This window comes from Balaenoptera borealis (assembly GCF_965194805.1).
Source record: "Balaenoptera borealis genome assembly, chromosome: 14".
Lineage (NCBI taxonomy): Eukaryota > Metazoa > Chordata > Mammalia > Artiodactyla > Balaenopteridae > Balaenoptera > Balaenoptera borealis.
In genome coordinates this window covers 9,497,597-9,524,784 of record NC_138875.1, presented here as the reverse complement: position 1 = coordinate 9,524,784, position 27,188 = coordinate 9,497,597, and the positions used below count along the sequence as shown (strand labels likewise).

The 27,188-nt window shown below is 35.5% G+C and overlaps 1 long non-coding RNA gene across 2 annotated transcripts in view; it reads left to right on the top strand.

The window, feature by feature from the left end:
- The window catches only part of LOC309611202, a 175,542-nt gene that overhangs the window by 17,076 nt on the left and 131,278 nt on the right, over positions 1 to 27,188 (top strand). For both annotated transcript variants that reach the window (XR_014234388.1, XR_014234389.1), the window contains exon 2: positions 63 to 145. This is a non-coding gene — a long non-coding RNA (uncharacterized lncRNA). The remainder of the gene's footprint in view (positions 1 to 62; positions 146 to 27,188) is intronic.

The window sequence follows — 27,188 nt, the reverse complement described above, 5'->3', positions numbered from 1 at the left end:
ATATGCAAAAATATTAGGAGGCTGGAATAATATGGATTTATAAATGCCATTTTCAATTTTAGGAGTTGAACTGCATATAGATCTCTTGTCATGCATGGTGAAGTCTGTACTCCTGCACAGCATTTCACATCCACTCACTGGATGGGTGACTAAGTCATTATTCATATTTTGTCAAGATTTATAATATTTATAATGTCACAATAATCCCCTTAGTTGATTATTCTTATTTCTCTAATTAATATATTCCATTTATACATATATTCTCTATCATTTATTTATTTATTGAAGAGCTGAATTTATTGTCAATAATTTATTTTTAAAAGAAGAAATTGTAATTGTTTCTAAGAAGTCAGGCAATTGATAATAAGAAGTGATTGCTTTTATATTCAAGGGAATATAAACTGGCTTGAATATAAAATATAAACTGGCTGGCTGTAATGTTATTGGCTCACACATGTTTTCCTTTAGAACATTGATTTTGCTCTGCCCTCTTTTTGCACTGGGATTACTGTGGCTGATTACTACCGTTACTTTCAGGCTAGCCTAACTTCTTTCTCTTGTGGATGACATGCCTTTACTGTTTGAATCCCTGAAGATGTGTTTATTTTTCCTAGAGGGTAAATAACCATAAAATGTAGTTGATATAATTGTTCTATATCAAATTTTCCTGGAATACGAAAAGCACATATTTTTTAAAAATTCAGTTATTCTTACATTCCAGGGAATTTTTCATGAATTCTAGCTCTGGAAATCTTTTCTCTTCCATTTATTTAATTCTGCAAATAGAGGCCATAAAATATCTATATGTTCTATTAAAAAATTATATATATATGGTCATTAAGAGCTATAAAAGTTGTCATTTTGTCTGAATTCAGTTAATTATTGCAAGATATTCCATTTTCAGTACTTTGTACTTTCATACAAGGTAAAATCCTTTAGCCAGTTTTCCTGTTAAATACCAGTACTATTTTCTAAGTACTTTGATTTTTCATTTGTGCTTATTTATTCTCTTGTTGGTTATGCTAAATTTTTTAAGTCTGCAGATATATTTTTGATTCTCAAATTTTGTCTTCAACTCTGAAAGCCCCCTTTTCATTATTGTAAGAGATCATTTGAAGTATTACATGAAAGATGAAAGTTCTATCTATATCTCCATAATTTCAAACTTATAGTTAAAATTTTAAGACTCCTACAAATTAATAAGAAACTAGACAGAATAAAATGGCTAATGTCTTGAACAGCCACTTCCCAATACACTTATGAAAAGATGCTTAATTTTTTTTTTTTTTTTCTGGACAAAGTACCATAAATGGCAGTACCAGGGCAAGAGGGTTTGATGTGAATGCCCTTTTAACATCTTCATTAATGATCAATCAGAAGAAGTCTAGGGCACAGTGCTGACAACAGGGGCAGATAACGGTACAAGATAAGGGAAAAAAAAAGAGCAGGAAGGTCCACATCAGGAAATTCTTTTTGTTAGTAAGATTTGTGGCATCATCATGCAATTTTTGAAAGAAAGGTGAAAGTTCAAGGATATGGCCTCAGGAATGTCATTATTATGTTCATTGAATGTAGTATAGTGACCCCTGGGCTTATTCATAGGCACAACAAGAAAAGATGGCTTTTTCTTTCATACAAGGTAAAACCTTTTAGCCAGTTTTTCTTTTAAATATCAATACTATTTTCTAAGTAAATTTACCTCAGTTTTTCAAGTAAAATCTTCAAGCTCAATCATGTTTTCACTGTAAATTTTTGCTAAGTTTCCTACCACACATTATGATATCTTATTATGTCTGTTGTTCCCTTCTGTCTTTGCATTATCTTCTAGAATATAATGTGCCATCAGCCAAGTGATTTCAGTTTAAATGTTCTTTATGTGTTATTTATGGAATAATAATGATCAGCTTCATCTCCTGCCATTCACACCACTTACATAACATAGTCATTGGACAGACTACTCATTCTTTCTATACAACTTACATATGTATATTGAAATGCATTTTCTTAACGTATTAGACTGCTTATAGACTGCCTTTTTCCAAAAACTGCATGAAAAGTCTGAATCTTTAATGTCCAACTCAAGTGTCATTTCTGTGCAGTATTTTAATCATATCAGATCTTCTGGTCACACAGACCCTTCCCAACCCTTCAAGACCCAGAAAAAAATTTGTTACCCTTGTGATCCTAAAGAATTTTGTGCATACCACTAGCATGCTACCTTTCCCATTAAATTATTGCTAATTACTGTATTTGAGAACCTAATGAGAATTTGCCTTTGTATAAATTTATATAAAGCATTAGGATTATGTCTAGCACATAAATACATAATCAGAAAATATATGTTTAATTGAATTGAATAATATATGAATTGCCTCCACTGAAAAAAAGTGTTTGGGGAAAGAATTTAGAAAAAAATAGGAAAGAAAATATGTCTAAAGTTAAGAGGTAGAATGAAGGGTTTCTGCCCTTTCTAGGGTGGGCCCTCTTTGAGGAATTAACAAACATATATCTTTCACTGAAAATCTTCCACATGTGAAATACGTCATCCTTAATCATATAAGGGTTCCACTTGATAAGTATACTATCATAATAAGAATTAAGGGAACTTTCTTTCTAATATATGAGGAAGTCTTTGATCTTCATTTCGTGGACCAGCAGCAGTTTTGCTAATACTAGGAAGATACTGCCTTTGGGTATGTGTTTCAAAATGTAAAGATGAGATGTAACTTCCACTTATTAAACCTAAATACTAAGTGATACAAAGAGTGAAGAAGTGATTTCACAATTGTAAAGGTAGCATTCAGAGTTAAGTTTCAATTAGAGGCCATTTACATATGTTGGTACTCTGTGTAGTGTTGCCAGGTAGCACATGTACAACTGAATTTACCCATCTTAATATTTTCCATATTGGTGAGATGAGAGAAAAATAGGTATAAAATTGATGAACTTGGCAATAAAGTGATTAAAATAACTTACCCCATAATCCAAGGCTCAGATAATTGAAAGGACTCCTAAGACTCCACAGTCCTGTAAGGCTTTAATAAAGATACATGTCCTGTAAGGCTTTAATAAAGGTACATGATCAGTAAAGCAGAGGGAATAAACACAGTCGTTGAGAGGCCCACGGCTTCTAAATGCAACTTCCCATCCTTTCTCTAACATACAGAACACACTGTGCCTTCAGACTCTGAACCATCAAGAAATATGAAAGGTATCTTGGTTAGGGAAGCTAAGGCACAAGTTTACCGGGGGTCTTTTATACCTTGCTAGTCACATAACTAAAATCAGTCTAACAAGTCAAGGAGGGTCAAACCATCCGTCCATACATTTTCTCTAAACAGTGTAGACAAACTAGCACTGCTCAGCCTCCGGAGCAGTGTGAACATTAAACAGCACATTATAAATCACTGCATAGCACATTCCATCCTTATCCTGGCCAAGTGTCAACACCATCCTTCCAGAAATCCCTGGAGATCAGCATACTGCTCCCCCAGGACCAGATGCAAGTTCACTGTATCCTTATATATCTGGATAGGGAAATCATTTAAAATATGAGGCAGTTAATAGAAAAGGAGAAAGTTTAAGTATCCAAAGATTGCAAGAGAACAAGAAGGTGTCAAAAAACTGTAAAGGATCTGAGATTTTTGCTCTATTTGCAAGCTAACAAGTTAGCCTCTCCTGTCTCTGGGTGCTGGCAGAAGACACAAGAGTCCTGAGTCAGAGACAAAGACAAAAGACAAAAGATTTATTATTCATCACTTGTTGCACAGCAGGTAGCATGCACTGAATGTTTGCATGATCTCCCCTTTCCCCCCAAGTCTCACAGCACGCTGTGGAGCATCCCAGGTGAATGCGACATCCACAGTGGGCCTGTGTTATAGCCAGAAACCCCCAGCTTAGGAAACATCCAGTGTGAAGAAGGGCTGGGAAGAAACCTGAAGAAAGACATTATTTTTATTATCCTGATGTGCAAAAAATCTGCCTTCTGCCCCAAGGGAAACACTGTCTCTATAGCCCAAAGTTGTTAATATAAACATCCTTAGAAAGATAATCTGGAATAAAAGTTGTCCAATGTATGCAGAAACATGAGAGATCCATGAAGAATTATCTTCTAGAGAGAAAGATGTGAAAGTATGACTAGGAAGAAGATTTTTCTAAAAGTATTTTCAAGGTGAAGCAGTTCTCTGCAATCTGAATTCTAGGGCATGGCAACAGAATGAGTGGCTGAAGTAGAGTCGAGTGATGGTAGCTGGATATAAGGAGATAAGAAAATTGAGAGGCCAGGATATTAGATACGTCATGCATGTGACATTTGAGAGCTTTCCTGCTGTTGGTAGAGTGATGACTTGGACTAGGAATTGGTGCCAAAGCATGCAATTAATGAAAGGGAAAAATGACAGCAATTAGAATAGGTAAAGTCGGCATTCCTGATTATCCCTGGAATGATCTTGAAGCAACAGGGTAGAATGAGGATTCACCCCGATTCTAGATCCTAGGTGAGCAGGGTGCTTGAGCTTTCTGTTGTTGTCATAGCAAATTACCACCACCAACCACCATTTATTATCCTAGTCTTCTGCAAATCAGAAGTCTGGGTACAGCATGGCTCAGCTGAGCTTTCTGCAGTGACTCCCACAAGACTGAAATCAGGGTGCTGGAGGGGCTCTGAGCCCTGCCAGAGGCTCTAGGGATGAACCGTCCCCATGTTCATTCAGGATATTGGCCAAATTCATTTCCATGTGCTCATAGAACTGAGGTCCTCATAGGACTGAGATCCCCATTTCTTTGCTGGTTGTTGGCAGAGGGCCAGCCTTTGCTCCTAGAAGCTACCCACATTCCTTCCCCTGCTCTCTGTGTGGCTCCTTCTAGAAATAGTGGTTGGAGAAAAACGTGTGCTTCAAATCTCCCCTTTCTGCTGCATCTCTCTGATTCCAGTTGGAGAAAGTTCTGCTCTTAAGGGCTCATGTGATTAGACAGTGCCCCCCCAGATAGGCTCGGATAATCTATTATAAGACTCCTAACGTTAACTATACCTGCACTGTCCCTCTTTGTGTCATGTAACAATGTATTCACAGGTTCCAGTGATTAAGATGTGACATTTTTTTGAAGGCCAGTATTCTGACTAGCATGAAGGTATAATGAGCAACTTTTGCTTGAGACGACCACAGGGAAAGTATTATTTTAAGTGGATGAGGATGTATGGATAGACTTTAATCCATCACTGGGGTTTTTCATAATGTGCAGATCAAAGGTTGGGAAGGGAGAAGGGAAAAAGGATTCTGGGGTTAGAGGATAGACACTCAGTATCACAGGGGGGCTTAAAATCAGAATAGGACATTTGGGTTATCTAACTTCCTGCACTCCATTATATACCTGACAATATTTCTTAAATGTGAAAAATAAACCAGTATTACAAAGTACTTAAATTTTGAGGCCTCAGGAAGGAAATGAAAGGAACATAATTATATGCTGAAGACTGAACAAGGCTAATATTAGGACAAAGAGAGAAGCTATTTTGTAATCTGGGGTTGCATTATTCAAGCTTTTGTTCCAGCCTAGCAGAGCACCTCTTTCAGCAGGTTAAAAGGAAGGAGGAGAAACTGTTCTTGGTACTGCTGATGTGATAGCTCATGTGGTTTGATGTCTTTCACGAGCTGGGGTATGTTTCACATCCCTTACATGATTGCTCTGTAACTTTCATTCTCTCTGCCTCCATTATTTGGTACCCTGCTTGAATGGGAACAATTTCTCCTTTATGTGTAGGCGAATACTATTGAATTATTTGAGTGCTATTCTTATTTATATATGTCCCTCAGCATAATGCCCTATCTAGAAGCTGTGAATATGTCACCTAAGGGTGATGGAGATCTCCAAATAGTCACTTTCCAAAGTTGTAACTGGCACTTGCTTTAAATTGGTGTGATTATGTCTAAGCCATGTGATTTGAAAGGACGGTGCTGACATGCACAGACCCTTTCTATTGCTTTAACGCCTTTCTACCTATCTCAGAACCAAACAACATTTTTATCTCTTGACTGAATATGACAGCTGTGTGATTCCTTGTTCTCTGTGAATCCAATTAATCTGTCTATGCTTCTGGGCTTTGTAATTTTTTGGCATATGCCTTTTCTTTCTTTTTTTTCTAAACAAGTTGTTTACATTCTCAGAATGTTTATCTTTAGATCTTCATGCTTGTCTGCTTTTCAAATTACTTGCCCTTTTATCCTAGCTTCCTTTTATGGGTTTACTAATGATCATCCTCATCTCTCTTACTCTATACTAAGCTTTGATTTAGTTTCTTCTCTCACACATGCACTGGAATTACTTGAAGTGCATTCAATAGCTCACTTAAAAGAAGCAGACACAATAATCCTGACAAAGTCTCAGCATTGATTTTGTACTCTGTAAAGGTTTACAAGAGCTTAATGTGAATGTTATGAAAACTAAGGACATCAGACAACTAATTGTTTCAACCAATACTCTTTAAGAAATAGATAAAAACAGATACAAAGAAAAGAATCAAAAGTCATTTGTAAGGACATATGAAATGTACTGATGTAGCAGTTAAAGAAAGCAACTTGCTTGAAAGATGTCTACTTCATTCCCATCATGAAACTCATTTACAAAAACTGTTAAATGAGATAATATATGTAAACTCACATGCGGGGAACCCCGATAATGGTTAAATTGCACATTTACCCTTGCTTTACTAATTGAGAAATCAATCAAATGTAACAGCAAATGTTCATTTAATATAACATTTTTTAGTGTTTTTTTCTTTGCTACCAGATACAGTTAAATCAATTTTCAAAGATGCACAAAATCTGAGAGTTTAACCACAGTGACAATATAATTTAATGGATTAGAAGAGCAAGATTATTTTCAAAGATGTAATTGTAAGAATAAGGAAGTATGGTAGATCTGAGAAAATCATAGTTAATCACCTATAAAATTCTTATGAACTACCCCATCCAAAAAATTGTTTAAAATGGAACATCTAAAAAAAAAAAAAACAAAAGACAAAATCATATAAAACAGAGCATTAAATTTATTTCAGTTGTATCCTGATGTTCTTATGTATGTCTCATATTTAATATAGAACTTCATGATAGAAATATATTTGAGATGAAACTTAATTTTTAAATATTACAAATAAGGATATGAGTCTTAGAGGATAATTTACTTATCCATCATCACAAAATTTCTTATAGACCTAGGACTATGAAGAATATGACCCTTATATCCTAGTTTTAATCTGTTTATACTGTACCATACTGCTAACTACAACAATAGAACAAATCTCATTTTTTTCTGACCTAATAGATCACAGAAAACTTTATTTCTTTCATTTATTCTAACTGAAGCAGTGATTATCAATCATGCTCCACTCGTGTTAGTCTGAAATGACCCACAGGTTATGCTGAAACATCTCTTAGGGGACCTTGACTCATTATGTCCTGTTAAAAACAACCAAACTAGGATAACAGCTACATTCTGGTTAAGAATTTAATGTCATATCATGTTGCTTAGATATATTTCTCCCTCTGTAGTTCTGGAACTTAGTTGAGAAATAAAACATCAATAGTGTAATTTGGGGGTTGATTTCGAAGACTTTGGATATCTCATCTAAACCCTAATTTAATAAAGATATAACTTATATGTGAGAAATAGTTCATTCACTTTTGACTAATTCACTAATTAGTCAATTAATTTGAATTCTTAATTTGAATTCTGGTTCTTAGTTACTTATTTTACAAATGAAATCCCAGTTTTCTACCCAGAGAAAGGCCACAGACCATGCTTTCTTTCAGATTCTTCAGTCCTGGTAAAAATAATACATGCCCTTATTATAAAGTATTTTTATTATAAAGTATGAGGTGCAACATCAATGACAAGTCTATTAGAGGAAACATAGTTTCAGTAAATATGTACAGAGGAGGATCTGCCTCCCATGATGTATTTCATTTCTGAACATATATTTTCAAACATAAGTAACATTCTCTTCATTTTCATATTTGACACACAGATTTCTAAGCCAACAAGAAAGTGTTTCTATTCTGTGTATATAGCTAAGGTGTCTTGATAATATTTCAAAGACCCTCTGGGTTAGAAGTTAGAAAGATAAATAAATAGCAGGGTTGAACTCTCGCTCCATGAGAGGGTGATGTTGGGTTTCCTTCTCACAGCACTGTTTCCTTGGGAAAAAAATAAAGGGAGGGGGAGGAGTGGAATGATGGGAAAGAGTGGAGGGAATCAAAAGGGAGGGATAAAAAATATATATGTACATATATATAAATGTAAAAAGCAGGTAAAGGTGTAATGCTGAAGGTGTCACCAGGCAATCGTGATTATTGTCCTGACTAGTGCACTGACGAAGAGTGGACATGTGGACCCTAAAAGCCATCCTGGACTGCACGACTGACTGTCACAACAAAGCATGCTCTTTCTGGGGGCTGGAACACCCCATTCCTTTCCCACCCAAGCCTCAGATCCCAGAGCATATTAAAGGTTCTGGTGAGTGAGAGCCGGTGGTGTCCACCCTAGATTTCCCCTCATCCAACTTTCCCCTTCCTGAGACCCATGTGGAGGCTGCACTATAAGGGATTCTCCCATTTTCCCCTCTGCTCTGTGCTGGACAAAGAGAGAGGGGCTGATTCCCTGCAGTTGCCTCAGCCTGAGCCCAGGAAAGAGAGCGGCACTGACTTGAAGACAGATGCTGTGTCCTCTCTATGGGACAGAGTGACCATAATTGATCCCAAAGGCCCAGGCATCATCGTATATTTGCTCAGCCTTTTACCCCCATATTCTTTCAGCCACCAGCCTCCATGACCAGCCCCTGTCTCAGCGCAAGCCCCAACTCTTAAGGTTACTATAACAACCCTCACATTTATTCCCTTGGCAGTCAAGTTTATCCTTGGAGACTCTGGCCACACCAGGGCCCAAAGCAATTAAAAGATGCATCTGCCCAAAGCTTCCTTTTCTACTGGCACGTGTTCCCTCATTGCCAATTTCACTTAGACTTAAAAGACGGAGAACACTTGAGTACAGGAGAAGCAGCTCCCAATGCTCCCTTCGAATGAGTACTCTTCGTTTCCTCTGATTCTGGAAAGGCGGAACAGCTGACCAATGAGAGACATGGAGTGGAAACACAAGCCAATCACCATGAATGATGTGGCCTCTGGCACCGTCCCTGGCACATGCTAACATACCATCCCTGTGCTGGGGCCCCTCTTCCACATAACAGTTTCACCTGTCCCAGCACAACCTGGAGGGTGGTCTCTACCCTGACACCCTAGAGGAACCTAGGGGGTACTCAGGGGCCTTGTCAGAGCAGATGCTGATCTGCTCCCCTGGCTTCTGTGTCTGTCCCCTGAATGCATAGCCCTTGCTGTGGACCAGATTAGCCAGCCTCACTTCGTCACAAGCAACCACTGGCCACATGCTCCAGAGTTTTAGATTGTACAATGCCCATTATGTCCTAATGCCTGATCATAATGAGACCCTGGTACCAGAGATGCTGCTTAATTTTTGCACATGAACGTGTGAAGACTCTTCATTGAGGATGATGATGAGAAAAGCCCAATGATGTAGGGATGCACACTCAGTTATAAGTGCAACAGCGCTGGAGCAGAGACCTGGATGTGGGCTGCAACTCCATGGCATGTCTTTGAACCACTCGTAAAGAAACCATTTTCTCTGTCAAAGTGCAATACACAATCCAGTCACATTGGCATAGCTTGGGATTTGGTTAGAAATACAGAATCTCAGGCCTCATCCCCATAACTACTGAGTCAACATTTCCATTATAACAAGCTCTTTGTGTGATTCTTATTCACATTAGAGTTTGAGAAGACCTGCTCTATTCCAAATATCAGCTTAACCTTCCAGGAACCGAGAGCCTCAGCTCATTATGTCATAAGAACTCTTCTTATATTGCACAGAAAAATACACCCAAGCTCCCTGTGTGCATGTCTCGAGGAGTGGGTAGCAAGCAGATTTAGTGCTACTGTTAAACAGCAACGATGCCCGTGGAGGCTCCTGAGCATCTACTGTGCTTGCGTCTAAGAAGACGGACACACCTCTATCCGGTCCGGAAGAATGCACTGGCCACTTTGCTCTCATAGACCCCACCGCCTTCAGGTTAGAGCTAGAGCTACAATAATTACAAAAAATTTCCAGCAGCCCTTTTGTCCCAGGAGTGCAGATGGAGAAAAGACAAGGAGACGATACAATAAACCTAATATAAAGGAGATTACCATAAACTACAATGTGTGAAATCATCCCAAGTGGCTATTATCAGGTATCTTCTTTTTTCTGCCTTCTGTTAAATTTATTGCTGGCTAATTACATTATCTGATCCAATTTACCTCCTTGTAAAATGTCAACCTTGAATTTTTTTTTTTTCTAAGCCCATTTTATTTCAACTAGTGTGTGTATGTGAATGCAGATTGTGTTGTGTGCATTATGTATGTGACATTTTTATTATCTACCAAGATCTCTCTGGTCCTACTTGAAAAATAAAGACGTTCAGGTGAGATCAGTTCTTAATCCTGGCTGCATATTAGAAACATCTTTTTATCTGAAAATGTATACAAATACCTGGGCTACAGCCAAGACCAACCACATTTGAACCTCTGGGGGTGGGGAGTCAGGCATGGGTACTTTAAAAAATTTCCCCGGTGATTCCATCGTATAGCCAGATGGAGACTAGGTCTAACTAGACTATGCCAGGATTTTAAGCATAGAAAACTTGTTTGTTTGTTTGATATTTGCTATGGAAATGCCTGATGTGAAAGAGCCACTTGTCTGATTAAAACCAGGCTGAGGTATTTTTCATTTGCCATGCCCACACTCCCTACACCCCGTGAGCACTTAGGTCTAATTTCCAAAGCTCCACAGAGGTTGTTTAGAAACTGTGCTAGATTTAATATTGACATTTTCTAAGATTTATACTTCTATTACTTAAATCTTCATTTAAAAATAAAAGCTGAGAGAACATATGAAAGACAAATATAGTATTCAAATCTTAATTTTAAAATGAATCAAGGTGAACTATTTTTTATATTTATTCTATTTTCTTTAACTCAAAGATTTATCTAAATGACAAACATCACAAGAGGTGGCTATCAGTTTTGTATGTGTGTGTGTAAATTAGGTAGATTTCAATGATGGTTATTTAATGGCACTCTAAGAAATATATGTTGATATCTTAATGATGACAAATGTTAGGCAATGCCATCAATCTTTTGTTTTCATATTCCACACATGGCAGCGGACATAAGGTACATCTTTGATGAAAGCAGGCTATTTATCACATCCATTCCAAAGTACTAAGGCATGCATTTTTCAGCGAGGCATATTTCTCTGAAGGCAGCATTGCTAAATGACCATCTTTTCAACTTATCCTCCTTATGGGAGAATATTTTAAAGATCTTTAGAAGTAGGCCTGCCAATCTGATTCATTTTCAGAGTTTTCAGACTCGGAGGTGATTAAAGACATGAAAGGGTTCTCCAACTAATAAGCTGTGTGATTTATGCACCTGAAAGACAAAAATAAAACCCAATCCAACAGAAGTGTGATGACTAATTTGCCAGGAAATATAAAGCATGGTTAATCTTTCAAACGTAGGAAGAAACATTATTAAATCAAACTTTTGGGGAAGATAGAGGAGCTGATTCAAACATTATATGAGTCATACTTTCACCTAGTTAATTAATTCAGATCTCTATCTTCAAAAACATTTTAACAGGAACCCAAGCCAAAGTTTTATGATTGTTACATAAATTACAATTCCTCACAGGTTTCAAATGCTTATTTCTAAAAGATGCTGTGGTTGAGATGAAGTGAATTTATCTAAGTTTATCTCTATTTCAAATTTAGTCCTTCTTCAAAAATTATGACCCCCTGCTTAATAAATTACCTGAATTGAGTTAGTTTTAATCCTCTACATTCAAATAAACAGATATTTAAATCATTTAAATCATTTACTGTTTAGTTTAGTATAGGATCATAAGGGGCAAACAGATTATATCTTGCCAAAAAAGTCATGTTTTCTCAGAAAACAAAATATGAGTATAACGCACATGCAGTCTGGGTATCTGATTTGATTGACTTCCAAGCCCTAGGTCACCATGCATTCATGTGACTCTGTTTTATTTGTATTGCAGATGTACCCATAGATTTAGCTTCCTAGGAAGTATGATCATTTTAGGACTTATTATTTGGTTTGTGCTTACTTTTAAAGCTAATTAAAGCTAAAATCAGTTTTTTTCTTCAGTCATACTTTGTTTTATCAGGACTGTAAATGTAAATAACATCTTTCTGAATTCAGTTGCCTATTAAAACTTGACATCAGTAAGATATCAAATAATATCGTAGCCCTGTATCAGATACTCAAGTTGGAAGATGTTCAGTTCTGCTTTTCACCTAATTAACTGTTATAGATTTGAAAGATTGTTTATATAGATTCATTCAATATTTTCACAAACTAAAGAATGCATACGCTCAGTTAATTTACATGATTTTGGGTCCATCTCCTATTCTCTAGAATTTCTTTTATTTTCTTTATGTTATACGAATCCAACGTGTTATATACCTTATCAGATAATAAGTCGGAGGATGCATTTATAAGTGTAGATACTGACAAGAGTGTGGTAAGGTGCTTTGTGATAAGACTTTGAATAAAAAAGCTTTTGTTTTAATAATGGTATTTGTTCTAACAATATCTTTTAAAGGTCTTTGTAACATGAAATAACTAATATAGATCCCTGAAGCAATTGAAAATTACACATTTCCTTTTAACTCATGTATGTATGCTTTGAATTTCTTGTTCCAATTATATACATCTTCCAATTGTATACATCTTTTAATTGCTGTCTTAGAAAATTCTCAGCGATTAAAAAGAGACATGACATTTTTGTCAAAGGAATTTTTGCTTACTTTTTTGTGTAGCTTAAAAATATTATAATTGTAAAACTCATTTTTAGTATGTTTCTTATAATTTGAATGCAACTTTATTTCATGCTTCCTAAAAAACAATTGAGCATTCCAATTATAAAAATTATTTTAGACAAATTGCAAAAAACATATCTGTAACAGGAACTGCAAGGTTCCATACTGCTTTCAGAATGATTAAAATATTGTATCACATTTAATGTTAGTTGTATTTCTGCTAAAATATCTCCTTTAGGATGGCTTTCTGAATCTTCATACTCTCATCCTCCTCCCAGGTGCAGTAAGTGCCTTCTCTATGCATTTTCATTACAGTCCATCAATTCTCCACCTGATATCTATATGTTAATTGTTGGTTTCATTCTCTGTTTCTCCCCAGGATACCAAGGTCCCCTTGAAATTAAAGGCTATGCTTTTTTTCATTGTTATTCACAGCCCATAGGACTATGTGTGTTGCATAAAAATGATGGTGAATATTCGTTATATAAATGAATTACTTGAAAATATACATTCAATTTTAGTACCTAATCTTGTAGTTATCATACTATTATTAAACCGAATTGTAAACTACAGTGTGTTTTTTTAATGGAAAAATACTTTATGAAAATTTAGAAAAGTAAGTGAAAAGCAACAAAAATTCCCAAAGTACTACTGAGAAAGAAATCATGACTTTTAACGTCCAACAAAGAACATCAAAAACTTTGACCTGTAACTAGACCCAATATTTCAGTATTTTAAAAAGCCATTGTGGTTTCATGATTCCACACATGAGAGACACTGAAATGAGATAGCAAAGTACAAGCAAAGCAGCCATAAATATCTCTGTTGTGTTTCACCCCTAGTCTTTACCTAGCATCTTGACACATGTCTGGGCATGCATCAGTAGTCATGGTCATTTCTAAACAGGATATTTTTTTGCTGACACACAGTTTGAATCAGTATACATTATATTCCCCATGACAATATACTCTGGCAACATGAAGTCAAATGCATTTTATTCCATTCTAACAACAGAGAGAAATAGCCCATATAATATTTACATGTATAAATTTATTTCATACAGTTTTCTTAGTGATAGAGTGTTTCCTTTTATAATTCAATGAAATACTTTACAATGCAAAATTTCAGGGTGATAGAAAAATAAGACACTATAATGTATATATAGTATATATTCTATAGTAATATTATTTAAATATGAGAGTTGAGACAAATAGTATCAAAATTGTGTCTCAGTCTGACATCCCTACATGTGATATACAGAAATGATAATCTCACTCCCATATTTTAATGTGAAAATGCCTAGACAGCTCCTGAGTCATGAGACTGTAGCTTAAACTGGAACAATTCAATTTGGATTTTCATGTAGCTCAAGAAATTCTAAGCCAGTGATTAGATATCAAGTTTCATTTAATCCCTGTATGAATATCAGGTAATGATACCACTCAGGTACCCTACATTTATATTTGAAATATGATACAGCAGCTGGCAATTTCTTACAAAACTATATACACTCTTAACCTATGATCCACAAGTGTGCTCTTTGGTATACAACCAAATGAGTGAAAACATATGTCTACATAAAAACCTACACATGATATTTATAGTATCCTTATTCATAATTGCCAAAACTTGGAAGAAACCAAGATGCCCTTCAGTAGGTGAATGGATAAACAAACTCTGGTACATCCAGACATGAACTATCAAGCCATGAAAAGACATAGAAAAACCTTAAGTGTATATTACTAAGTGAAAGAAGCCAAACCAAAAAGTATACTGTATGAATCCAGCGATATGACATTCTGGAAAAGACAAAATTATGGAGACAGTAAAAAGATCAGGGATTTGGTGGGAGGGCAGGCTGAATAAGAGGAATACAGGGGATTTTTAGGGCAGTGAAACTATTCCCTGTGATATTATAATGGTGGATACATGTCATTATTCATTTGTACCCATAGAATATACAACACTAAGAGTGAACACTGATGTAAGAATGGACTTTGATTGATAACACTGTATCAATGTTGATTCATCAGTTGTAAAACCGGTACCACTCTAGGGCAGGATGTAGTATGCTAGAGGTGGGAGAGGGTCTCTGTGTGATTTGGTGAGTGTGTGAGGAAGGTATTATGGGAACTCTGTGCTTTTTGCTCAATTTTGTTGAAAATCTAAAACTGCCCTAAAAAATAAAGTCTATAAAAATATGCTACACTTCCAAATTGTTGCACTTACTTTGGTTAATTCTAATAAGCTTAGGACCCTCTATGACTTTTGTATATTGGTGTTAATCCTTCTAACTATAAATTTAATTACAAAGGAAAAGGACAACATTATCCTATACAAAATATCCTATACGATATTCACTCATTTTTTCCCCCTTTACTAACAAAACTTTGATTCTGTTCAGTATAGTGACTTATCCATTGAAAAGTGACGTTCCCCAACCTTGTTTGCAGTTAGGGGATTTCATATTTCATAATTATGATCATGAGAAATATGTGAAAGACAGCTGTGAATTTCTACTTTTTTTTCTTTTGTGACTCATGTGTCATCCCTTTTTCTTGTTTTTCTCCATTTTTCTTGCTGAAATATGGACATGGCAGTCAGTCATGGTGGCTGCAGCAGGCATATTGTAACCTTAATGAAAAGTTCAAGAATGTCTCAGTGTCCTCAGCTTTGCCCAATTCCAGACTTCTAGCTTCATGAAACAAACAAATAAACAAGGACTTCTAATCTATTCTTGGAGGTGACAGGATTTCTGTTACTCACAGCCTAATATAAGCCTAACTATTCAGAGAACCCGTATAAAATGCTAAAAATAATCATTGACAATTTATTCTAATTGATAATGAATGCTTGGGCGATTAGAATATGGGACATTTTTGGCATTCCGGAGATTATCTTCTTTCTCTATTAACATGAAATTCCATTATTCAACTTTAATGTAGAATGAATACCATAAATAGAGAAAGGCCTATAAAAAGTTTTTGTTTCCTATTACAGTAGCTTTCTTCCTTTCTAAAGCCTCTGTTCTATTTACACAAATGCCACAATCCCATATTAATTGTCCTTAGTAGAATGAGAGTGAAAGAACTTCTGGGAGATAAAATGATGGTGAAGACATGGTATCTGCCCAAAGGTTTGCAATCTAGATGGAAGGAGAAAACATATGCAAAGAGATAAATATAATGTAAATGTGGAGATGAAGCAAAATATTTTTCAATTCAGAAAGAGTAAAAAGGAAAGAAAACAGAATAATATAGTTCGAGTGAAAGATGCCTTTAGACCAGAAATACAAGTTGATGCAAATTTGAAGAGATGTTTGAATAGAAGCTCAAGGCATTTGGACTTTATTTGAAAGGCAGTAAAGATATTAGTGTGTTTGCTTAAGGAAATGTTATAGGGTGCAGGCAGTGAAATGCAAAGAGACAGATGAGGGTGTTTTTTGAAGTGAGAATTGACAGGAATAGGGAGCCATATTCACATGCACTCAATTGTCTCAGTATAGGCTGTTTGCTCTTTATTGTAGAAAGCTGAGCTCTGAGAGAAAAAAATTTTTTGGGCGGGGAAAAGGTGAGAAAACAGGAAAAACATACAAATAAAGCTAATTTCTTGATATTTATTTTTTGTAACAATTTTTGGTTCTTTCCCAATGATGAAATTCTCAAATAAAGAAATCTGCAAAGACTTTCTTCTCTAACCATGCCATAAAGAAGATAAAGAATTTCTGCATACAGTGTGAAATAGAACACTTGGTTATTTTTACTTCGATCCAAGTTACAAAAGAACAGATAAATAAGTAGCTAAAATCTATGGAAATGAGAGGCAGAATTGTTTTGGAAGAAATAACAGAAAGGTTATTTCTAGCTGGGGAAGCAGCTGCCTGGTGTCATTTCTGAACAGATGTAGAGAAGCTGAGAGTAGAGATGTTATGGAAAGGTTGTTTGATCATTTTGTTAAAGTTTTTCAGAGAATTAAGTGTGTTTGTCACAATATTGTGAGGTATACCTGACAAAGCATGAAATATTTTATTCTGATTGAGAACGACTGACTGTGAACAAAACTGATGTTGGAAAAAGAAAAAACATGGGACAGTAAAAATAATAAATTCAACTTCAAGGAGAGTATGGTGGTTTAATATCTTCATCTTTTATTATTTCCATTTTCATTGAATTAATTGCTAATACCTTTTATCCAATAGCACGGTGGAAATGAGGCAATATTTGCATGTATCTGGAGAGAATATATAAGAAAAAAGAGAGAGATTTATTATAAGAAATTGGCTCAAGTGATTATGAAGGCAGGGAAGTCCAAGATCTGCCGTCTGTTAGCTGGAGAACCAAGGAAACCAGTTATGTTTGAGGTATTGTTGTTATTCTTATTAACTGTTGTAAAAATTAGTGAACTACGTAAGATCTCTGCAACTTCATGGTTCCCATGAGGTAATGAGAATTATAATACCAACAGCACAGAACTGAGTGAGCATAAGACGAAGTACTGAATGCATATGGCATATATTCATTCATTGCTTCTAAGTGAAGTTACTATTACTACTTTTTTAAAACTAATACCTGGCTCATGTTTTCTTTGCCCCCTCTACGGGTCTATTATAGAATCTAGTGATGTCAATTTAAAAAATAATCCTCGTATTCAGTAAAATGTTTGTGTATTTTGTGTTTGTTTTCACTCATTTCTAGATCTCAAATGTCTATTTGGGGAGGCATTCAGAACACAATTGAAGAGGAGAAGGAGATTTGGTAGAGAAGGAGCCAACTCATATATATATATACTAGCCCAATTATAGGGGAGTAAAACTGGTAAAAGACTAGAACAGCTTCTAAGGAAAACAAGTATGAGACTGGAGTTATGTGGAATAATAAAACAAAACAATATAGGAGCTCCACTAGTTAGACGTCAAATCAGAGGACCTGGGTATTTTGCCACGGTCCAGTCTTCAAAACTCTTTTGGACTCAGTTTCTTCCTCTATGAAGGATGAATATTATTAATTGCTTCAAAGAGCTGATATTTGTTGATATAATGTGATGACCTGATAAATAGTAATATGTGGGTTATCACTGCCCCATACTCTCCATGACAGTAGAGGACACCATCCTCTTGTTAAAAAACTGGCTGTTGCCCCCATGTAACAGCCTACCATAGGAATTTTACAAGCGTTTGTTACACAATGAAAGAATAAAGTGGGGTGATTGGTAATCTGTTCTCCCTAGGAAGACATAAAAACACCCAAGCAGAGTGAAGGAGATTTGAAGAATAGAACTTCCCATATATTTCAGTTGTTATTGCTTGAATCCATAATCTGAGGAGAAAGACGAAGAGGACCACCCCTCTTTCAATTTATCATTTGCCAGGTTTTCCCACTCAGGTAATCATGGTGAGGAGAGAAGCAAAGATACATTCTGTTTTTTAATAAAGACTGCTACTGACGGGTTCTCCTCTCATTTGTAGACAAAGGCATGACAGATGGGATGCACAGAGAGAACTTAAATATTTAGACCCATGCCTAAAATTTAAATTAATCATTCATTCATGAAGCACTTAACGCCAAATTTATCCAGGCAGTGTGTCAGCATGTGGAATAAAGATATGAAGGGAAAAAGACAGAAAGAGAAAGAAGGAAATCAATCTCACAGCCCCATGTCCTCAAGGAATTCATTGTCCATCAGGGAAAACAAAAATATAAATAGGCAAGCACAATAAGATATGATTAAGAGCAGAGTTTGCACAGGGCCTGAGAGAAGGGGAAATTAACACTGCCTTGGGCATTTCATTTATTAACCTACTTCTAAAGTTTATTTCCTGGTGAGTGATTTTAAAAACACTGTGCTTCCTAGGTACAATTAAATTCAATTTAAAATGTATTAAGTGACATTCTGTGAAAAATACTTTACAAATAGCTCAGCTCTAGGAAACATGCTGATCTTTGAGACACAGCTCTTATTCCAAAGGTTTTGGGGTATTACTATCACAAACATCTTACACACTTGTAAGTATATCTCTAGATGTAAAATGTAATGTCACCGGCCATAAGCACCACAGGAATTTAGAGTGGGGACAGAGTAATGTGATCTAAAGGAGTTTCAAGGGGTTGGGGGTGGATTTGGGATGTGAAATGTGGGATAAAGACAGTATTTGTGTGGCTAACATGTTAATGGGCATGAAATGATTAACTAGATAGTCTGAGCTGCCCTTGCCAGGCAGAGGGAGAAAATCTAATACTGTTGCACAGAGGGTATCATTGAGACATGGTTACTGTGTAATGGTGAATGTTTTTCAAGCTGTTCTCTAACTGAAAACTGCTTTCTGGCCAAAAGAGAGTGGGATGTAATTACTTCCAACATCACTTAACAGTGATGATCGGAGGGAAAGAACAATAGAGCAAAGAGCTGAGCACTTCACAAATAGAAATGCGCTTTTTTCTTCTTCCTGAAAAATAAAAGGAGAAATGAGAAAGGGCATACTGAAGGACTACAAACTAAATTTACATTTGCATGGATTTGCACAGTAGCTGCTAGACACAAGGGAAGCCAGTGTTTTTTATTATACGACCAGTATTTTTTAAACACTTTGAACTTTGAGAAAGAAGACAGAATGAGGAACTGAATATTATCTGAAATTAATAATCACAGCACAAAACCATGGCAAGCATACTACAAGTAAAGCAATGCTACCTTTGTGCTATGAGAATTCCCTTTAGCCTTTTTCCAAAAGTCATGAAAACTAGGCTTGGAATAGAGTTCAGAAGACTGAAAAATTTGAGTGTCACTGGACTGAAATGAGATAGCAATTACAGAACATCATCACTTTCAGTATTTCAAGGGCACTTGAAGAAAGCCCAGAAGCCAGTTAGACATTCTGTCTGAACAAGATGGACAGAGGCTGAAAACAACGAGGCAGAACATAGCCAATCAGCTGCCTCTTTTTATAGACAGCACTGGGGGACTCCAAGACTGTAAATCTGGCATTACCTTTGTAAAACTCGCTGTATCTTCTTTTACACTTTTTTTTTTTTTGGTTGTTGTTATTGTTTTTATTTATTTTCAATCTTTAATTTGAACTTCTAATCGATCCTAAAAATCAAATATTTTAGATTTTTAAGTTCATTTTAGAGGTGGCTCTAATGTCTTAGAATCCTATGAAACAAACCAAAACCTAAGCCAGAGTGAATTCCTGTAAATGAACTCACATTGGAGAAAACCAAAATTAAAGATAACCAATTACACACAGCCCCTTAGACTTTCCCAGATAAGGCTACTTGCATTGCTTCTGCATCTGCACTATAAAAGCCTATAAAATGCTCCTGTCCCCAGCATTCCCAGCCACTTCTGGTTTGGCACTGCCTGACTGGAATCAAAATTTGCTCAAATAAACTCTAGAACATTTTAGTGTTCCTGAGTTTACCTTTTAACAGATTATTGCACTATTCTTAAATATATTATAGAGTACTCTACTGTTAGAGATTCTAACTGTATAGCACATTCAATTAAAATACGCCAATCTTATGAATATTTAACAGATTGTAGTGAATATAATTCTCAACATGTGATAAAAAACCATGAGATGAAATGCCAGTTTTACCATGAGCAACCATTGCTGTAAAAGAAAACATTGTCTTCCCTAGATACATTGCAGTTAGTTTGTGTGTGTGCAAGTTGAGACTGTGTATGATGAGACAATTAATAGCTTTTGAAACTGTTACAATGAAGAGTCCATTTCTCAAACATGAGTAGATGCTCCAGCAGAAAGAGATCATAACCATCCTCCCAACGCCCTCTATTTCAACCCCTATAATAACCCAAATACTTTGTACTACAGATAACTTAGCAATGAGATTATAGTTTCTTTTTGCTGTCTCTGCTTTTGCAGTTTACACCATATGGATTAATTACCTAGAAATTCATGATAATTGATTCAGAATTTTCAATAAATAGCAGAGATACATTTTGTTTCAACTTCACTCCATATTACTTCATCAAAATTAATTTTTTCTATTTTCCATTTTCAGATTCTTCATTTAGCTTTCTAATATATTGAAAAAATATATGCAAACATTATTTAAAATCTATTCAAATATAAGTTTTTATTGCTTATAATTCAAGGACTAAAAACAACCTTCACACTATTTTTGACAAAATTATAATTATATAATTATAATTTAAAAGTTTATCATTTAAAAGTTTAAATTTATAATTTAAACTTTATAATTATAAATTATAATTATATAATTTTAAAGTTATAAAGTTTGGACTCCTATTCAAAGAAAAAAGTAAATAAAAACAAATATTGTCAATGTATAATTAATGTTTTATTACAATCAGTGATTTTTATTATTGTTGGCCTCATAATTAACTTAGTTATAATGTGATATTAATTCAAATTCTTAAGCCATATTCATAAGCCAGTGAAATGATACAGCACAAAATATCTGTTTGGCTCTAGATTCATTGGATTATATATTTTATTTATATTCTTATATAAATGTGGTTACAGTTAGAAAAACTTCTAATCAAATCTTTGTGTTTTAACTTGTGTTGTTAAAATAAATATCTGTTACATGAGTCATCAGTATGTTTCCTCTGAGGAAAAAAGATTGATTTAGAAAAACACTCCCAAAATAGATTGTAAAAAAAATATTATTACAGTTATATAATCTATGACTAATATTTCTAAGAAAAGTCTTTATCTTATTTCTATAATATTAATATTTTCTCTATGACATTTAAATCTTGTTTTACAGATTTTTTTTTTAATAAAATATTCCTGGGGCTTTTTAGATAAGATAATAAAACTATTTAGTATGATAAATAACTGCCATTTGTCAAGGCTCTGGTATATATATAGTCTCCCCTGACTTTTAACTTCAGCCCATTCATTCTACCCTCCATTTCCTCACTGAACTTTAGTCACAGAACTGGTTTCTTTGCATTGTTGAGCAGCCCCATTTCATGCTTCAGACCATCAGGTCTGCAGTCTTGTCCACCTGGACTCAGGCTTCATCTGCCTCCTCACTTGGCTGGATCCTGCTTACCTGCCAGGCTTCAGCTTAAATGAGACTTCCTTGGAACCCAGAATTTATGGAGGCTCTCTCACTGTTACCTATGTTGCTTCCTCATCAGAACTGCAATAGGGGAATTAATTAAGGTATTAATTTTTGTTTTGTCTTTGCTAGCATATAAGAGTAAGAGAGACAGAGGCTCACAGCAATAGAGGGAGTGTTCACTATTCTTTTTATTATTGATGTCTTAGTCTTCTAGGGCTGCCATACAAAATACCACTGGGTGGGTGGGTGGCTCAAACAAAATAAATCTATTTTCTCACAGTTCTGGAGGCTGGAAGTTCAAGATTAATGTGTCAGCAGGTTTGGTTTCTCCTGAGGTCTCTCTCCTTGGTGTGCAGATGGCCACTTTCTCACCGTGTCCTCATAGCCTTTTCTCTGTGTGTGCATCCCTGGCGTATTTCCCTGTGCCCTAATGTCCTCTTCTTATCAGGACACCAGTCTGCTTGAATTAGGGCCCACCCTAAAGCCTCGCTTTAAAGTAATTACCTCTTTGAAGGTCCTAACTCCAAATACAAATTTTAAGGCAGTGGGGTTTAGAGCCACAACATATAAATTTTGGGGGAACTCAATTCAGTCTGTAACAGTTGAGGTTGTCATTATTCTCTATTCTCTATTTTATTCCAACAAGTTAGACTAGCTTATGTTTTCTTGCTGCACATTCATAAAGAAAACCTCCCTTCCTGAATTTTGTGAACTTCTCATCACGAATCATTTCACCTATAGCACGTATCATTAATTATTTATATCATTAAAATAATATATGTCATCTCATTACAGTCTTTTACATTATCCTATCAATTATTTATCCTAGCTAATATTTAGTGAACATTGACAATATTCTATACATATTCTCAAGCCTTTCCAAGTATTAATACATTTAATCTTCGTAATAACACTAAGAAATGGGAACTATTATGAGCACCTATTTTACAGATGAGAACATTGAGGGACAAAAGCAGTAGATGGAGCAACTGGGATTTTATTATAGAAACTCTGGCTCTAGAGCTCAGGTTCATAATCACTCCATTGTGCTGTGTTTCCTCTGTAATTTTAATATGGTAAGATTCATGAAGGCAGAGATTGTCTACATCCTAGTCTTCGTACTGTAATCTCATAGAGGGCTAAGACCACCACAATCCTTACGTATCAGAGTTACAAATCTCTGACTTTACTCTTGGTTTCCTTGATGAACACTTCGACCATCTCTTTTCAGAAACCCAGAGCTGTTAATTAATCTCTAACTCCTCACCTCTCTTGTTATTTCTTGTCTTTTTTTTCTTTCTGGTAAAGGACTGAAGTGCCCATAGCATATACATTATCTGCTAATTGCTAGGAGGTGGAGACATTATTACTCTCAAATAAAGCTTCTACTTTCCCATGTGATTTTTTTGTCATCTTACTCTAGGATCGTTGACATTCCATAAATAGTTGTGGAATAAATGAAAGCATCTAGATTCTTCCATTAAATATGCCCCTTGTTGTAAATGTCTCCTGAAAGCATGCATACTATTTTGCCCATAGGGCCTACCAGAATACTGAACACACTGTAAGTACACATCATACATTTACATAATGAATACAAACTTGATCAGAGCCATATGATTAGATATTTTATACTTATTTTATACATGTCATAAAAAAGATATTTAAAAAGCCTCTCAGCAGACTATTTTTCACAGTTCGTGTTTAAAAAGAGAATGGCTTCTTTTATAATGATGCGTGTGTATTAAATAAATGTAGCAGTTTAATTGAATAAGCCTCACTATATAAATTGTAAGTAGAAAATAACTTTACTTTCCCAACACACCCTGTTAAAATCATTTTGTCCGTTTCTTCCTGTCCTTGAAAGAAATCACAGGGTAAGTCCCATCGATTTTCTAGGTGTTCAAAGATGATAAAGTCAGACTGTTATAGTCATCCGAACATTCTGATTTATTTAGGCCTGACTTCATTTAGTTTTCTTCTCCAATATCGGCTTTCTTGCTCAGTGAGGTATTTCCTGACCCGTCTGAGTAATAGAAAGCTCATACCTTCTTTATTCCCCTGCCCTGCTTTCTGTTTCTTCACAGTTTATTGTCTCTCTTATTCAACTAAAATGCTGGTCCAGGAGAACAGGCATATTGGCTTTTTATTCACTTCTATATCCCCAGCACCCTGCAAGCATGTCTATGACATTGTAGGTACTCCATAAATATTTGTTGACTGAATGAAAGTATTAATGAAGTTAGTAATGTAAAAGCCCTGTCCAGTAAAACTTCTCCTTCTTCCTACCCTCATCCCCATCCCCTCCTAGGGAGTCTTTTAAGCTTAGATACATTCAGTGGACACAGGATAGAAGCAGGTTGATTTCTTCTTTCTTTTCTATCTCTACTGCCTCACCTTCTTGCTACTCCAGGACACATCACACCTCCTAGTGCATCAGAAATAACAGGACCTCACACACAGTTTCAATTTCAGTTTAGCAGGTGTAGATGTTTATCAAGCTCCTCAGGACCTTGACAGTGATGTGTATTCAGGAGAGAGTTCTCACCAAGGTTCTTACCAAAGTTCTGAGTCGGGCTTAGGGGCTAGAGGATTAGAGGAGCAAATGCAGCTGTAATCTAGAAATATCTCCTCCAGAGACTGGAGGCACAGATGCTGGCTCTTTCTGTCCGGGGCTCTTTCTAGGAGAGCTCTTCCCACTGTTCATTCCCGGTACCCGTGTTCTTTACCTGCCTGTATTCTCCTCTCTCAGCCTCGGGCCATAGGTTTGCCTCCCCACACAGACTGACAATGATTGAAGAAATATTGATCTTAAAGAAAGTTTCTTAATTGAAGAAATATTAATCTTACTCCCTAGTGATATTATAATCTGAAGAATAATCCTAAATAATTTCTTCTAAAAGGAATTATGAAATTTACTTATCACTAAAATTTATATTTATCTTTTCTTTAAAGTATAAAACAATGTCCTAATGTTCTTTCCCTTACATTAAAAACTGCTTCATTAATATAATTTCTAGGGAAACCAAGAACATCAGCATGGTAAATTATTCTAAAGAACATTTCTAAGAAGAAAAATGTTTTTATTTGTCTGACCTCTTCATTAGTAAAAATTAACCAAATGTCTAAATGTATATTGTAGTAAGAAAAGATTGTGAGAGACAGAAGTGCATATGAATCATTACTTCATATAATTGTTTGATGTCTAATCTAACAGCTTTGAATCAAATTCTACATAGATACCCCAAAGGAGTAATGTATGTGTGTATTTGAGAAAAATAATATCTGCTTAATGTTATTGTAAACATATGTTAAGTATATGACATTTTTAAAAAAATTTATTAAGTTATAATTGAGGTATAATAAAAGTACATATTTAAAATATACTATATGAAGAGTTTTGATGTGTATATACAATTAGCAGACATTTGGTGCTGTCCAAAATGTCCATTGAGATATTTGGTTCATGCCAAATGGTCCTTGATATTTGGTCTTGTTGAAAACATCCATGCTTAGGAGACATCCCTGAGTTCAAATAGCCCATAACGTTTATTTATACTTTTGGTTTACAGGATTAATACGTTAAAAATACTATAATGTTTTATTGGTCTAATGATTGTGTTGTCACTGTATAGCCAATAATAACCCTTCTGGCCTTGGTAGCCTAGCTGGTGATGGCACATGGGGTTAGGTAGTTGGCTCAGGATTTGAATCTTGTAGGAAAGCAGGATTTATATGAACTGTGTGTATTGAGGAAGAGCCTACAGTTAGAGAAATGCACAGAGGTTGACAGGCTGAGGATGGAATCTTTCGATGCATGGCATATTTAATATGTCACTAGACATTTGGCTGGATGTAGCTGAGTTTTTCAATAAGGGCTGAGTTTGAAAGGAGGAGATTGGTCAAGCTACAATGTAAAACAGGTGGCAAATGACCTTGATAGAAGGTCTCACTTGTTCAGGAGGAGTGAGAACAGGTATAGCTCTTCTACCACAGAGAAGGAGGGTGTAATAGCCACAATGAGGGGGATATTGGGCATTTAATTGACCCCCTACAACTATCCCATCACCCAGGGTTAATGGGCAATGTTTCCCTTCAGTCAATGTCCTATAGAGGTACGACTGCAGTAGACAGCAAGAGGCACCTCCCCCTATCTGGAGAGGTTTCAGTGGATGTAACTCTCACACTTACCTGCTAATCAGTGTCATCACCATGCCATCAGCCGGTGCCTACCTACTGGCTGATCCAACCTGGCTGAACCAGGTGGCGAGACCATAAGACACTAGTAAGGTGTTCCCTACCAATAAACCTGTGACCATTGGTCAGATGGCTACTAAAGAAAAAATAATAATAATGATGCTTTTTCTGTTGCTTGGCAGTATGACATCTTTCTTTGAAAATTCTCAGGGAATATAGCAGAAATAGTATACTCACAACAAGAAAAGACAATGTTACTTTATAAAGGTTTTTGTTACCATTACCATTTAACAAAGATAGGAATGAAAATTACTGGAGTTGTGAAGGGCAGACAATCTGTAATGCCTGATACACAACTAGTTAGAATAACATTACAGTCATTCAAGATGGTACAGGGAAACGTCAGCACAATGTTTGTGTTGAAGGGAAAGTAAGGAAAACCCTGAACAGCTTAAAACAATATGCAGAATAAGAATCAAATGCAACACCGTCCCAGGGGGCTTTGAAGAGCTCTTTGTGAGATTCATGAGGAAGAGGTCCTATTAATGCTCCCAGAAAGAAACTCATTTGAGGCAATTATAAAACATAGAATCCAAAACAGACGTCATTTCATGGAATCAAAATTCCAGAGGAGTATAAAGTGACTAGGCACAGAAAACCACTTCTTACACATGATTTCAGTGCTCAAGATGACAAAAGAATTCTTATTTACATCAAGAATTTAAATTTAAATCAGCTAGGATAATGGTAAAAATATAATTATTTAAAACGGCCTGAGCAGAAAACAAACTGAATTTTTATATAACACAATGAGAATGATCTCATATTGTCATCACAAGGAAGTGAGTTTTCTTTTTTTTTCCATGAATTTTCCTATTCTACTTTTATTATCTGAGTCAAAAAGAAGACAAATAATTATATAAAATATGCTTTTTATTTTAAATTTGGCTTTTTATTTTTTATAAAGCTTGAATTTACTGTTCCAA